This window comes from Typopeltis vanoorti, chromosome 5 (genome assembly GCF_054136105.1).
Source record: "Typopeltis vanoorti isolate ZY-2024b chromosome 5, IOZ_Tvanoo_1.0, whole genome shotgun sequence".
Classification (NCBI taxonomy): domain Eukaryota; kingdom Metazoa; phylum Arthropoda; class Arachnida; order Uropygi; family Thelyphonidae; genus Typopeltis; species Typopeltis vanoorti.
The window spans coordinates 144,747,701-144,764,886 of record NC_143553.1 but is presented as its reverse complement, the minus strand read 5'-3'; the positions used below and the strand labels follow the sequence as shown (position 1 = coordinate 144,764,886).

General features: G+C 34.7%; 1 protein-coding gene across 2 annotated transcripts in view; it reads left to right on the top strand.

The window, feature by feature from the left end:
• The first annotated feature begins 2,492 nt into the window (after positions 1-2,492).
• LOC150106902 (uncharacterized) overlaps positions 2,493-17,186 on the top strand; it is a 191,008-nt gene continuing 176,314 nt past the window's right edge. The window contains exon 1 of one of the 2 annotated variants that reach the window (XM_090392811.1): positions 2,493-2,882. The gene's annotated coding sequence lies outside the window, so the exon portion shown is untranslated. Of the gene's footprint in view, positions 2,883-5,018; positions 5,061-17,186 lie in introns of those variants that run through there. The other variant, XM_090392812.1, reaches the window with a different exon arrangement.

Here is a 17,186-nt window from a genome sequence, read left to right as displayed (position 1 = left end):
GACAATTAAACAATCCTTCAAATGAATGTAATATAAGGGATATTATCATTAGCTTCGTCACCAGGTTCAAAGCTATCAAATTAAACCCGGCGACGCTATTTTAAGTCTTCGTTTTCCTCGTAAGCAATAATTGCCATCATTTGCTTATCTCCTTTTTCCAGAGATACGTAACGGAGTTTGTGCAGAACTTGATTTTTAGGAAAACACATCGTAAGCCGGTGTTTTAAATATTACACCGAAACAGCAGAGGTCGTTGACGCGAATGTATTAACACGTTTGTTATGTATATTCTTCGGTTCGTTTGTTTGTGTGCGTGTGGAGGGGAAGAGGAAACGCAGTATTCCTATAGGAAAATCTTACCATCTCCGTAGAGACCGACTAATTCATCATAAGATTTAAAAGGTCTTGAAGCAGTGAAACAAAATGTGTACGACATGTTTTCTGTGGCCGTTAAAGATTAAAAAATAAAATAAATAAATACAGCAATTGCGATGTTAACCTGTAGCGCAAAGTGTCTGAACCCCGTGATGCTCGCCTATTTCGTTCTAGACCACGTACGAGGTGCTACTGACAGTGGAAAAGTTGCTATTCTGTCACATACCGCTAGAATCTGTTGCCATTTTTTTTTGAATTTACATTAAAAAAAAGTGTCATACGCCACTTTTTTTTAATGTAAATCTATCCATGAAAGGTTGTAATTGTTCACTGCTTAGTATCGTGGGTAAGATAATGGTCACTTGATCCGTAAATCCTGCTTTGGAGACCAAATATGAAACTTTTTAAATCTTACATTGTATATAAAGATTAAATACAGAAAAAGAAAGAAAGATGGAAGCAATTGTTGTCTGTCGTCCCCTCTCTTTCCCTTGAAAAGCCTTGATTGACTGATGGCTTAAACTCACAATCACTGAAAGTTTGAGGAGTGCAGGCTAAAGTTCGTTTGAGTCTGAAAGAACTCTATACTTCCTTTGAGGATCGTAACAGGCGTTAGAATATTTGTTTATTTAAAAAAAAAATCCATTCACAGATTTATGTATTTGGAAACAGGGGAGACTATGTCAGCAAAACACACACACTCTCTCAAAAAAAAAAAAAAAAAAAAATTAATAATACCACACACACACGTGTGAGAGATTTTTTCCCCCTTACGTAAATCTCTCTCCAAGAATACTACATAATTTATAAACCATTACTTACTGAAAACTTGTGATATTCTGTGGCAAAAGAAAAAAAAAAATTAATGTTCTTTATAAGGCGTCTGTCAGTTTAAAATTTGCACACATATTCAGGTAACAGCAAAGTGATTATCAGATAAGACAGGTTAAACTTGAAGATATAAATGATTTTAAGGAAAAAACTGAACTAATAGTATGCAGTGGTATTAGCAAAATACCATTATCACTATAATTGTACTGTAGATTAATTTTGTTTTTCGTCTTTTTACAAAAAAAAAAAAAAAAAAAGGAGAGAAAGAAAAAAAAACTGTTCAATAAAAAAATTTGAAATATAATCTGATCAATTTTAATTCAGATAATTATTATTTTGCCAATAGAAATGATACGATTAAAAGGGGAAAAAATTAACCACGTGGATATTGTCTACTCTGTATCCTTAATATTAGTTATTGCGCTGTGAAAACCGACGCTGTTGTCTCTTTGTACACCCCTCCCTCTCACCCGCCACTGCAAATAGTCTGATTGTAACAAAAATTGAAATGGTTGAATTTTGTATGGATGCAAACACTAAAATTTTCAATAAAACTATCCGACTACAGTCCAGGAATAACTTTGCATACGAATGAACAAAACATATCTAACCAGGTCTTTTTATATATTTTGATTCGTCTGTGAAGAGAACTGAACGTTGAAACAGTGTGTGCGCGCGAGAGACGTCACGGGTTGTTAGCTTATGTCATTGTTAACGTCTTGCAATGTTGATTTTTCTGTGAATAAACGGGGTAGTGCGAAAAAGGGGAGGGTTATGTGTGTTTAACTGTACAATTGCGCATTATACTTCCGAAAATAAAAACGGGAGACTGTGTACATAACATGAAAACAAATATTAGTCAATAGACTCGCCATTCACAACAATTGAATACAACATACACGCGACTTTGATCTTGAGAACCATTTTTCTAGCAGCACCTGTACTCAATTCGCGCCATTCTCACCATAATCACACGCGTTAGGCTTAGTTTCAGCGAGACAATTGACTTGTAAACGTTCTACGCAGTCAGTTAACCTTGAACGGACCGCTACCATTCAAACAAGAACTACATTGGTCTTCATCCGTCGTCCAACGGCTTCCACACCCTCTTTGTGTGCGGCACACTCCCCTTCTTGTCATCATAGTGACTCACGAAATGCTACCGAGCAACTACACGAGGTTTTCCGCTAGTTCGGTGTCTAAGGTCATGTGCTGACGTCAACCATCCGAAGCAATGTGACTGCTCCTGACCTCTTTCTTTCGAGTCTCTCCCGAGGAACCTTGTGGAAAGAGGTGGTAGCGGCAAGGGAGGAGCAAGCTATTTCGGAGCTTGCGCGAAACGTCGAACAGCTGACAGTGTGCGAAACGAACAAAAACGGCCAGCCGTAAACGTCGATTTTACGGACGAGGGCGAAGAAATGCATTCGGCCTAGAGAAATGCAATAAAAATAAATAAATAAAAGAGCAAAGAAACCTGAGATAAGAAGTTTGTCCGAAGAGGATCTAGTGCTTTGCCGACATCACATAGTCATGTCGTGAGTCACCGAAACAGTCCATGAATACGCCGTTAACCTCAGGCTTCCTCTTTAACGGAAGGCGGATCGATCTATTCGTAGATGGAGGTGACAACATATCAAGTTTTGACAGGGTGAACGAGGCGTGTCCAACTCATTGAGGTAAGTCCTATTACCTACCCCCCCCGGTACAGCTGTCACCTGATTTTTACAAAGGGGGGGGGTTTCACGCTCGGAATCTAGATTAAATCTCGATAGCTTCCGCACAAAGCAACCGCCCCTGTAAGAAGATACCCATAACGTGGATATGCTGATTTATAGATAAAACACGCGAGGCTTTTGCTCCCCCTCACCAACAAACGCTAACATTTAGGGACGTTGACAGACACTAATCACAACACGAGGAGTTGTTGAGATACGGGGGACGATTTCTGGTGCGCTTGTGTGGGGAATAGTACGATGGGTCGGTGATTGGGGAACTGTTCATCTTATTACTCTAATGTGCTACTTGAGCCACTTTCGTACCAAGTGTGGGTTCGTGTCCAGTAGGAGATAATAATCATTGTTAAGCGTGCTTGCATTTTTTAAAGGTCAGTTTAGGTATTGTGCAAAATTACACGAAAGAAAAAAATCCTGATGAAAAAACTTATCTGTGTAATCAAAAGCTTCATCGGATTGGATTTAGGACTTTCTCACTGTTTGAACCTTTTCGTGTAGAGAGGGGAGGGGGTGGGATCATATTCTGGGTCACAGCTGATTTTTATTATAAAACCTGAATGATCTAGATGGCCATCAAATATAGTTTTGATAATGAATAAATATCATGAATACGTATTATAATAATAATATAACATGTGGCAGTGTTCTGTCCTTTTTCACATTTCATAATAATGAGTTAATGTTTTGAAATATAATAAGAGTTCATTTTGGCTTCTTCTAAAACTGGCGAAGAAAAAAAAACTAATTATAAACTGTATTTTATATACTATTTTTATTTGGCTTATTTATTACAATTAATACCAAAATTAATTACCTTCTATTAATTCTTCCTTATATGCAAATAAAGAAATATGAATTTGAGATATTGTGCAATTTTACTAAGTTCGCATAAATGTCTAGATAGCGAATACTAGTAATGCTGTTCTCCAGCCAAAATAATAGTTGACTTTGGCTGGAGAACAGCATTACTGTTCTCCAAGTTTTTTATGAAGCAAGTACATAAAAAAAAGTACTTGCTTCAAACACACAAATGACATTAGATTTTAAGTAATGATCGATTTGATGAGTGTACAAAAGAATATTTTATTTTATTTATTTTTGTCTGGGGCACCATTTACTTTCATGTGATTTTCCATTATAAAAATAAATTAACATCTTTTTAACACCTGATTCTTAAAAGTATTTTACATAAGCCACGAAACCAAGCTTGCATTTTCTTTATTATAGGTTCACTGCGGTTTATTCAAAATAATATTACTACAGTACAATAATTACATTTATTAAAAAGATATAATAACCCAAAATGTATGAAAGGTGCTTTGAACTACAGGTCTTGCCGATCTATTCCAGGAATAAAAGACCATAAAAAACACCAATATAAAAATCAGTTGAAAATTACTCAGTTACTATGGATACGTTTTAGCAGAAGACTTATTTTGTAATTCCAGAAATTTTTTCGCGATTATGCTATTGTAATTCTCCAATAAAATTTTCCATTATTTTTAAAATACTTTGTTTATTATTTTATTTATTAGTGATTTATTTTATTTTTTTATTTACACGTTTTAAACTAGAAAATGCATCAGTTACAGTCGGTATTAATTTGGGAAGGAAAAAAATGCTCAACAGAAATGCATGCACGCTTTGCGTTGGCGATACATTCCGTTAATGACAAATAAAGTATTCGTGGAACCGTCACCAGACATAACATAAGGAAAGGGAGATCTGGAAGCATTTAAGAAATTAAGACTGTACTAATCATCTCACGAGAAACAGAGAAGAGACCGAGGAACTCCGGAAGAGGTGTAACCGGCAAGCAAGAGCCACGATGACAGCGACATTCCTCGGATGTACGCAGAGCATCACCCCACATGGTGACGTAATCACCATACATAATATCCCGTCTCGCGATGCGAAAACTTTTCTTTGTCACACTAAGGTGCTGGCATGCAATGCTAATAACTGTGATATAAACTAGCCAGCCATGAGATGTTCACCTGACCATACTAATCCATTTTGCTAGGCTTAATATGCAAATAATGGTGTTTTCAAGTTTCATGGGGAATGAACTTGAATCAGTCAAATATTGATCGATGACACTTCAGCAGAAATACGTGTACCGTAAGTGATGACTTTCTTTTTTAAGAAAAAAAAAAAAATAGGTTGGCCCTTTATCAATTTTTAGAAAGTGAGTTATTTTTAGTAAATGAGAAAGAAAGAAAATTATATATAAATATCCAGGAACTTATTTTGATCTACATGTAATGATAATGCATTAATTTTACAACATATTTTATTTTACCGTATATAAATTCCTGTTTCAATAACTTGTCGCTAGGTGATTGCAATTTCCCTGTCAATTGCGATCACCTAGCAACAAGTTACCATAGTTACCATGCTGCTATTTTTTATTTTGCGCATAGCATTTTAACATGCAGCGCCCAGGTCTAATATAAATTTTCTTTCACTCAATTAAAAACATTTATCTTTTGGTGATTTTCTTCTGTTCAGAATAAAATGTTACGGACATCGCAGTTTTATTGATTACTTAGAAGATTGGCTTATTTATCTTAGAATATTGGAAAATAAATTGGTTTATTCCACAAATAAGAACACGAAGCAGTCATTTAATTCCCATAAGAGTTTAACGTTTACGGTTATTTGAAAATAGTCTCTTCTTGTTTTCTTTTGGTTTATAACGTGAATATTGGGTAGTTGCGTTATCGTTATAAATAAATTAAACACAGGCCATGCAATGTAGCCTGAATTTATTTTGCTTTCAGTGGTATTTCAGTGAATCCTTGAGGACCAAACGGCAATAAAAATCGATTATCTCTTCAAGTATCATATTAATTGCATAATATTTAAACTAAAATGGTAGTTAATTCTGTTTAGGAACAACAACAACAAAAAAAAAACCTCATACTGAAATAATTACGCATAAATATTTTATATATTTATGTATTCTTATAAATATTTTAGTCTTAATATTTATATAATAAAACTATTTTAAGTGTTATAATGTTATTAATATAAATATTAAACTAATTTTAACATTATATAATATGTTTTGAGATTTAACGGACCTTCAGTAAAATCTGGATATATTCATTAAATTTTTTTGATATCAAAATTAAAGAATTTTTTTTCTTCTAACAATTAGCGGTAACTTTGTTTAATCTTTATTTAATATAGAAATAAATCTAAATAACTTAAAAAGAAAAGCAAAAATCACACAATTTTTGTGTGCAAAAACAACGTAAGTGCCTTATTTGAGATAAATAAAACCCACAATTTTTACTGGAATCGTTGAACAACAAGTGACTTTTGAAATTAATCTGCCTTAGAATTTCATTAAGCGCCTTCGTCTGACAGATTCTGTTTAAGGTGGATGATATGCGAAAGTTAGCTTAGGCTAAACGTAATTAATTAAACCATCTTTTAACCGTCCAGGTGAATTTATTAGATCGTAGACAGGGTTTTTCTTTCTTTCGGAAGCCTTCACTTTTACAGACAACTAAGTTCCCTTTTAATTACGCAAAACTTTATCAGTCTCATAGTTAAGTCTAAATTCCTTCTAAGATATTTGTAAAATTTTCCCGATCATATTAATATTTAAACTAAAATGAATTGAAACACCCGAAGAAAATAATAAAGCGATACATTTTAGAGGCCTTGAACGTAATACTAATTACTTGCTTCTACGAACAGCGGTGATTATTGAAAGAGAAAGAGAAAAATCAGATAATAAAAACAAAGAATAGCTTTTAACATCTCCCTCAACTGCTTCGTCAATTGATTCTTATTGTTTGCAACTTAAGAAGTAAGCTGTAATTGTCTTTGATGCCTTTAAGGTACTTCATTAAATGGTTCCGTGTCTTAAAGAAGGGAATTAATTGCAAATATTTTAAACAAAGTGCAGGCTCATCAGCGTTGATATGTGCTGGATGGTTTTGTTTGTTCAATTACGTCGAGCCATCTGCAATTAGCAAGGAAACGTTAAACTTCTGTTAGGAGGCACGTGCTGAAAACAGAATAGGCTAAATGAAGACGCGCGTAAAACAAACAAACAACAAAAAAAAAAAAAAAAAAAAAATGCCCGGAGCATGTAATTTAGCTTTTCACTGATATTTATTATCAGTAAGCTATTATTTTAATTAATTAAATTAGTCTATATATATATATAGGCAGACTAATTCGTTTTTTGTTTGTGAGGGAAAAATCCGGAGTACCCGGAGGAAACAACACCAACTTGACCGATTAACTGAAATGCTGAAAAAAATGAACAGCAAGTAAACCACACGCGCACGCATATAACGGGTATTATTTGTTATTATTATTTTTATGTTTATCTCGGATTGTTTTCTTATAAAACTCGTATTATAGTTAACTTTTAATTGAATGGCAAGCTGATATTTATATCCCTTAGATATACGAGATGTATATCACATAAATTCAAAACCTTCATCGCCTGCAGCACATGGACGGTAGTCAAATCCTTCCCTTCTAGAAAACCTATTGCATATTTTATGAAAATATGTTTTTCATAAAAATAGAAAAAAAATTGCGTCTGATATCGTGGTTTATTATTTTTATAACCCTAATAGATGCATTTTCGTTTAAAAAAAAGCAATGAGAAGCAACTGTATCTGTAACACACCCACCGCCTACACTACTTCATCCTCCATTTATAAACTACGTTGCTATGCACCATACTGCCTACTAATAGTATTTTTACTTTCCGTATGAGATAAATACCCTCTCGTTATGACAAAATCGAAGGGCGTATTGTCTCGCCACTAAGTTATTACTGACTGATTTTCCCTTTCAGTCATTTCCGACAGTAGGTGACGTTGTAGGCTTTGCCCACAAAGTATTCCTGGTGAGATTTTTACAGGGTAGTTCACCATTGTTTTTTCCCTCCCCCAAATTTTATCCGGGCTCGGGACCGGCATATGGCTGGGACGTATTCATGACAGTAATCTATGTGTATTCACGGGGCCAGTTTGTCTGTTCTGGGGGACGAAAAACCCGAGTTTCCGGGTGAAAAAAAAACCACTACCTCCGTAGGAGACGGACTAACTCACCTTTAGTCGAAAGAGACCAGCTAAAGGTTCCTCACATCACTGACGGGAATCAAACCCGGTCTTTCCAACCAAAGGGCCTTCGTCTATACTGACTGAGCTACGGAGGCTCTTAAGCTAAAAGACACTTAATAAATAGAATATTACTTAAGTCTTTGGAATAAAAAGAATGTGCTAGTCTGTAAATCTAGCACAGTTAGTTTTACATATACACTTATAACGGTTGTAAAATTGACTAAATCTAGTATTTAGTTTACCTCAGTGGGAAAGACACATTTAAACTGAACTGCCAAGGTTTGAGTAGTTAAAAGGTTATTCAACAATAAAGTAATGTTTCGTGATATGTAGACGAAACAGATTTTCAAATCAAGTACAGAATTGAACTATGGGTGAAAAAAATTTTCTGTGGAAACTATAGGTCTGTATAGTTGAAGATAGGAATATGTTACCATAGTGGAGAAAATAGTATTAATATTAAGTGTCAATCTTAAAGAGATAAAAAAAGTAAAATATTATTCATGTGGGATTTTAATATGGGCGATATTAACCAGGAATGAATGAGATGATAAATATCCATAATAACATGTACGGAAACCCGTTAGACGAGATAGAATCTGGGATTTGATAATAACATCAGAGGAATTAGTGATGGGCCATACTAATTAATTTACGACCGCTTTGTGACAGCAATTATTTGACTTTAGAAAGAGAATTAAAACTAGGGAGGATAATTAGACATCATCAAGGGAGGAAGTTCAAAAAAAAAAAAAAAAACTAACTTTGATCGTATATTTAAGAGACTTAAGCAGTATTAACTATGAGACACTTTAATGAAAGAGATGCTAAGGCAAAACGGATAGTATTTGAGGGACATCTTGCATAATTTACTGTTTAAATTTATCCCTAGGATATTAATTTTTTAAATAAACCTGCAGCGGTTGTTTCCTCCTGGCGCTCCGGTTTTCCCCTCACAAACAAACAAAAAAAAAAATGTGAACTATTTTGGTTTTAGTTACGCGTATATTCTGGTGTTCCCTGGTGAAAGGCTAATAAAACATGCCAAAACATGAGCCAACAGCGAGACCTAATTGACTGAACACGATAAGATAGTCCTAAGTGCAGTTAGTGCTATGCATTAAAAAAAAAAAAAAAAAGATTGTTCACCCTGTTTAGAAAAAAATTTTCCCCCTTCAATGGAAGTCGAAGGCATACTGTGAGCTTTATAAAAGACAACTTCGTGACTTCAAATAGGTGTATACGTGTTTAGATTGTTTTACTTACCATCACTGATACTTTAATACAAAAGTTTTGATTCCAAAGAAAATGTTATTAGCAAAATTATTCATTCATATAGCCAGCTTTTAGTAATTGGCTTCTGTGAACTACATGCATAGTTACAATGCCTGGCAAAGTGCCAAATTGTGTTGTTTCACTGTGTCGCTTTATTCAATTGAAGTAAAAGAGGGAAATAAAATATACCATAATCTACTTCAATCTATCTTTGCATTTCGGACAAATGGATACAATTAGATGCATTTTCCTTCCAGCTATGGATTGGAACAAAGATACATACATTTAAAAGCAACGACCAGTTTACCTATTATAGTACTTGAGTAATACGATAGGGGAAAAATCTACCACGACTTGGCACTTTGCCAGAAATGGTAACCAAGGGTTACTTTGCGAAAAATTGACACAAGATAATTTCTACTTGAATATTTAAATCGCATTTTAGATTTTTAAAAGCTTTAAAATATTTGCTGGAAAACTATACTAGCTGTAATGCAATTCCCAATGCTAGTGTCAAGCAGTAAAGAACACTGTCAGAATTTTTTTTTTTTTTTTTTTTTTTTTGCCGTCTCTTCCCGATGTTGTTTATGTTACACAAAGCTTACTTTGTGCATTACCAGCACAAAAATCACCCAAGCTAAAAGATCTCATAATTTCTTCACGTTGTCCCATAAATTGCTTCGTGTCTCTCATTTGCGGAAAACCAACCACTGCAAATGTCACCATCGACCACAAAAAGTGCTGTTCTAAAAGTAGAGAGAACAGTTAAATCCCGGAAATATAGTTCCTAGCGGTGGTCGTCAAAAGTACGAGAAGATTTTCTAATGATGTACCGGCAAACAGCCTTCAACACATTCCTAGTGTTCATCAACAGCAACACTTCAAGCTTGCTAACATTCTTCTAGCAGAGTAAGGCTTGGCTGTCTTTACCTCGATACCGCTCTAGAACCGTACGTCGTCTTATGATGGCGATGACTGATCCTACTTCCCACCATCACGCAGCGGGATACGTTAGGCTATAGCTGCACGCCTGCCTAGATGGACTACACAAATTTAGTTGACAGTTTCTCGAAGTTGTGCCTCTCACCAGTTGGTTGTACTGCTTTGAGATTCAGCGGAGAGGGAAGTAGATCGCAATCTTTGCTATTTTAGGCTTCGTTTCACAAACAGTACTTTCAGAATACAACTTAAACTTAGAAATTTGAAACTTCCCTTGTTTTTGTAACCGATCGATCGATGACAAAAGATACTTTGGTCCCTCACCTACCTAATGGATTAATTCTAATCAGCTGTACAAGCGAAGAATGTAAAGATTCAAGAAAGGCGTGGTTAATTTGATAAATAACCGTCATTTGCTACACACTTGTCAATATTATTATCTTCTGCCAACCAATCGATACATAAGACTGGTACAAATCTTCAAAAGAAAGAAGGCATAACAAATATTCTTAGGTTTTTGCTGATGCATTGTCTATAAATGTGACATGAATGAACGCACGCTCTTCCAGATACATTAATAACTTTTGAAACTATCAACCGGTAAATACCATGTCAGCAGAAGCTATTTCATTAGCATTATTCTGAAATCTGATAGTATTTTGTTTTTTAGTATACTGCTTTACTGACCACAAGTGATTTTTTTAAAGTATTTTGAGCACTGATTAACTTGAAAGTAATACGACGTCTATCTAATAGTATTTAGATAGAATCCAGACGAACTCACCTTACTGCGCGTGCGCAGTCTCTCTGTCCAAACAAGAATCGCTTTGCGTAGACAAGTCACGTGCAATTGTTCATGGTCAAAGATGAATACTAGCGTCCTGTTACGGACGCTATTTCGTGATGGGTGTGCATTAAGTTTTGTATTCAAAAAACTGCAGATGAATATGAATGAATGCTAATTACAGTTTAGTGAGGCGAAGAGTTTTTGAATGGTTCAGCTGTTACACAAAAACAAAAAAATTGATGTCGAATTATTTATTCAGTTATGAATGCCATGGAGGTTATCAGGACGTTCCACAAATCCATACCATTTAGATTTTTAGTTGGAAGTTTCAAGATGCTTGGAATTTAGGATTATTAAAATCCTTGCGACAGTGGATATCCGGTGAATGAACGAGTCATCGTTCAACTCCAGTTATTGCAATATTTGGTGAAACGTAGTACTCGTATTACTCTTGTGTCATACTCTCTGTTCCCCCTCCCCTCGACGTAATAGACACAAGGAAATAAAATAAAACTGGAGCACTTTTAGTGTACCGGAAAGTGTACACTAAAAGTGCTACACGCGAAACATTTTGTATGCTTGTAGTTCTAAAGCATTGTTGTAAACTAAATTTGAAAAAGTTGGTAAATTAATCCACTGTTATTGTTGTTCCTTGTTTGCGAATTAAAGAATATATCCAATTTTTTTTGTGAATCAAATGAAGCTGATTTTATTTATAGCATATTTGTAGATTAACAAATGATAATAAGGAGCTTTGCATGTAGTGAAGAATCAACCAATTTTCATACCATTTTGTCTATTCTTCTGCATAAACACATTCTTTTGAATCTTCTTCAGCTTTAGTGACACTACTACATCGGTCCAGGGACCACTCCGGAGATGTATTGATAGTGTCGATTTCCTCATTCACCATTGCCCTTTACAGAAAAAAGTAGGAACTACCGTGCAATTTTGGTATGGAAATTGCTTTTCAGTGAACTGCTGGATCGTGGCTAAGAAATGTTTGCTTCATCCTTTCCTCGAAAATTCTCTTTTCCTTTCTAAAAGCATGAATATATAACTGTGCCTTTCACGGCTATCTCGGTGACCTCCCAGCGCTCATTCCTGAAAATTGCAGATAGACTGTGGCATTTCTTTCAAATATAGACCTGTCAGCACTGTCCATTTTACCTCTATTTGAACTCCGACATGCTCTCCTGCACGAATGTGGGGTTGTAAACCTACTACTATTTCATTTAAGGGAAAGGGGGGGTTGACTTCTGTTCTCCAGTTACGCATGCACTAGCTCTATTTTCAGCTACATGACATATATGGCCCGTTTACTTAAAATTACACTTCCAACTACCCACCGTGTAGCGTGGTATTCTCGTCCTCCCCTTATTTCTGGTTTTCGTTCTCTTTTGATGACCAGCTACATGCCAGAAGGAGTTGCAACAATTTTGTAGGCGACTGCTAGAAGGAATGTGCGAGCACTGAACTTTGACCTTATATACCTTTCTCCGCTTCTAGCGCGCACGTCATTTTCAGAGTTGATGAACCCTTTACGCACTGACTGGTAAGTGAAAAGCGCCCCAGCTGTTACCCTCCGAAGAGCTCCAACATGCATCGTTTCTAGAAAGAGATAGCTTATCGTTCTCTTGCTTGAAAAATCAAAACGAAGCATGCGAGCCTTTACTTTACTTGCCTTTTTAGATATTTGTCAGAATAAGAAAGATATTTTTTATATATATTTTCGAAGAACGTAAACCGTACAGTAATGGAAATGCAAGAAGAATTCTGGGGGGGGGGGTGCGCGCGCCGTAGTGTGCCTGTCGACGTGGTGTTATATGAGTAGGCCTAGCTCCTGTCAAACTACAAGATTAAGCCTAGCCAATGGATGACTACAAAAATGAGAATCTATTCATGTTCGCGCTAACTTGGAGCTGTCACGTGATCAGATGGCGTTTCAGGAAGCTAGACTTTAATAAAATTCTTCTTTTTAGCAGATGGTGCATGACTGTACCTTTAGCATTTTTCACATTCTTCGACAGGTACTTTCTTTTGAGTAGAACGCCTCTTCCTGGCTCAAATGCGATGGGGAGGGATGGGTGAGAAGAAAGCTAAGTGTGTTGCTGAGATTTCTTTTTTTTTTTTTTTAATTTAGAATTGGGGATGAAAAATTAATTTAGTTTACTTAGAATAAATTATGTATGCGAACAATTTTTTATGACAATTTCTTGTCTAAAATGCGTACGTATTTGACATAGGCAACGCCAAGCTATTCCCTTGTTTCATTTAATTTTTTTAAATTAAAAAAAAAATACTCGTCAACAGGGGCTTGTGCATAGGCACTGCGGAACTGCAGCACCCCAAATTTTTCTCAATATATAAATATATTTATTAATTTATTTATATTTGCTTGTAATATTTAATTTTATCATCAACAATCCTATGACCATCTCTTATTTTATATACAAAATAATAATAATCTTTAGCAGTACTGTGTTTATCACAGTGTCATATTGCTAGTATTTGCTACGCGCGCAAGTATATGCATAGTGAGATGCGAGCTATTAGCGTAATGCGGCACTGTCCATCGAGCAGTTCCACTGTTGTTTATATGCAGTTTGTGCCAGTAGTAGAGTTTTCGTAGTGTTTATCGTGTTTACAACGTCTCTTTAAATATTTGGACATTACAATTAAAGACATAACATTTGTTATAGTTTTTATTTCAGAACATTATTGGGGTTATGATAATGGATTTTACTTTTAAGTAATTTTGAATTATACCAAACTGTATAATTTTATCGATAATAAACAATATTTTTTCATGTTTATTTTTTTTAATTTTTACCATAATTTTGATATTTTATCCAAACACGTATACACTGTTCTTACAGTGTAATTTCGATTTCAAGCCACGAGCCGCCACTGCTCACTAATATACACCGATTGAGAGGAAGGAAATAAGCGGAGAGATACCATATAAAAAACGTAATATATACACCACTGCAATATATACACGTGTATTTAAACGACTAAACTCAGTATTATCCAAAATTCGTAAATCATCTTATTTCTCGCAAGAGTCAGACCAAATAATATATAAAACTGTTCAGTTTTATTAGTAGTAATTATTTTATTAATAGCATTTCAAAGTATTCTACGTGATGTTTTATATCTAGCAGAAGACAAAAATTTATCGCGTTGAACAGTGTTTATTGTAATTCGTTTTATTTATCGTCTGCCAAATCAACTGTATTTTGACGTTTTATCTTCAAAAGAAATGGGAGAAAATGTGCATAAGATCAAATGAATCTGTCAAAAATTCATATGAAAACTTAGTTATAAATGACAATTAGTAAAGTTACTGTATTTTTTTTTTAAATTTTACAATTACGTGTCATTCCTTGATAATTTTATTTATTTTAAATAGATACATTTAAATTGCTAATAGTACAATTTTTGTCGAGAAAAGTATACAGAATATCCTTCAAGGTTGGGAACAGTGTAATTTTTAATAAACCTTTATTGTTAGGAAAAAAATGAAAGTTGATCATTGATGATTACATTAAAGTTGTAAAATCTATTTGGACTTAAGCTATTCGGTATGTTAATTTTCTACCTCTCGATTAGAATCATGTAACTCCAACATTTATTATAGTCTGATTTATTCCAGCACGTAGTGAAGAGTTAACTGGCGGAAATGCTGCACATCTTTGACAAATTCGAAAACTTCAAAAAATAAATAAATACCGGACACCTTTTCAAAACAAAAGGCAAATAATATATGGGTGAGCAATTATCTCTACAGGACGCATCGCTCGACTACTTCATGTCATGGAGAAATTGTAGGACAACTGAGACATTAAAAAAGCACAAAATGCAACATACAATTGGAAGAAGGATGCAACATTGTATTCTTCGAATGGAAAAGACCTGAATTCGATTCTTGTAGTGACGAGAGGAATATTTATATGGAAGATGAATTTACCGATCACATACGGAGGTAGCAGGTTTTTTTTTTTTTTTTTTTCCGCCTGTAACTGTGGCTTTTTATCATCCAGGCAAATCGGTCCTAGTACACGGGCAATTTACAAACAAAATATACTATTAGTGACTGTAGATGGCGTTGTGTGGATAGATGGAAATTTAAGTAGTGAGATCTTTGGGTTGTTTGGAGTAGAGGCCCCCTCCTACGACGAGTCTATGGAGATTCCTTGAAGGTGTCACCTAATAATAATAATAATAATAATAATATTTGGTATTGACATCGCACATCGAGAGATATAAATTGGCAATAATACGACCAACAAGGGAACTATGACAAAAATATACTGTACGTTTGGAACTGCACAGACACAAAGAATAAATGTTTGGCCGTCCTTTACAGTAACAGATTATCATTTTGGGTGTTTACGCACGCATCCACCTGGTTGGAGAGAATGCACTAATTTTATACATTCTCCCCAACTTAATTTTACTACCAAAATTAATGTAATTGAATATTTAAAACAACGCAGAATAAATCATTCAATTCAAAATATCAATCAAATGACCACAGAAGGTAAATATTACTGGTTACTGGCCAGTAATACAGACTCACCTTGATTTGACCTCCAGAAATGAAAAATAACTGTGTTGTGCACCTACTTGTAGTTTATGAAAGGAATAGATCAAAAGCCCCACGACCTTCATATGTGTCACGACTTGGTGAATGGACGATGTATGATGTCCTAATAACATTAATATTTCTAACTAGAGCGAGAAAAACCAAGGCGTGTTATACAGTAGTAATAATAGTAGTAGATGCCACATCAACATCATAAAGGCGTGAATTTATGCGAGATGAGACAGAGGAATTGGATTAGTTCGATAAAAACATAATGAAAGATGAATTGTTAGCTCCTAGAAAGATAAAAATTCTCTCTCAACTAGAAATAGTTTTACAGTGCGTATTGAGCAATTCATTTAAAAACAGGGAGGTGTTGTACAGCTGTATTCACCACGCATTTAGATAATATTGCTAGTTACAGTCGAGTTTTAATTTAAATTTTATTTTTAATTTAAATTATCTTAGCTGAAATAAATAAATTTAACTTCATCAAAAAAAGCAAATAAAACTCTCGCTATCAAATAAGTTACTTCTAAATAGGAAACAGTGTTCTTAATAGTTGGAAACATCGCAAGAATATTAATCTTGTTTTTGTAAAGTTCTAGAACAAATAATCCTAGAAATCTGATAATCTTGAAGCTTGGAATGTTTGTGTTACTATCCAGCCTCTAGATGTCAGCACTCATTATCAGAGTTTATGTCACTCCAAACACAGTTCGGTTGCAATTAGCAAATTAGCATTTCCATGTCGTCTGCTACTGCATTAATAAAATCACTATTTGACTGTTTCTAATGTGCCGGTCTATAATTGCAATTCACGGTTTAGCAAAACGAATTCTGCCATCTTAAGAGGGGTTACTCAATTCTCTACCTAACCCAATCAAAGACTTCCGTATTTGCTTTTCGCATGGCCAAAGTATTATGCCCGCAAAACGAGATAGTGATAATGGAATATGTATGCAAACTCGCGAGCGAACCTCGCTCACTCACTCTGCGAATTCTTGCTTCTGATTAACTGTGATTCATTCTGACCGCTTACTTTATCGATCGTCTGTCAGTTTGCAGGTTTTCCCTTCCATCTACCCCCAACTGCTATTATTTTAGAAGGGGGGGGGGAAGAGACCTTTAGTTTCGAAGCAATTAAAAAGGAAGTCTCCGTAGGTACCAAAATATAATGACATGGGGATGGGAGGGGGAAGAAATGAAAACGCCCGTTCTTGCCTCAGGAAAGGTTAAAGAAATGTGTGCACTTTTGAGATTTGTTTAAACAATTTATTAACCCCATCAAATTTTCTTTTTTTTACGTTATTAGCGAAATCATTATCTTCGTCATTTGTTATTCGAATCCAGTGATATAATTTTAGTTTTGTTATTTCAAAAATGTTTTGTGGATTGATTATATCCACGTATATTTTTCATTCACTTATTAATCTATTTTTTTATGAATTCGTTTTAACTGTGTTTAGAATATTGTAAACCCAATCTCTTAGAATTTTGACTGTGTTTTAGGAAGGCCCACAAACTGAAATTTTGAATTTTTTTACGTATTAAAT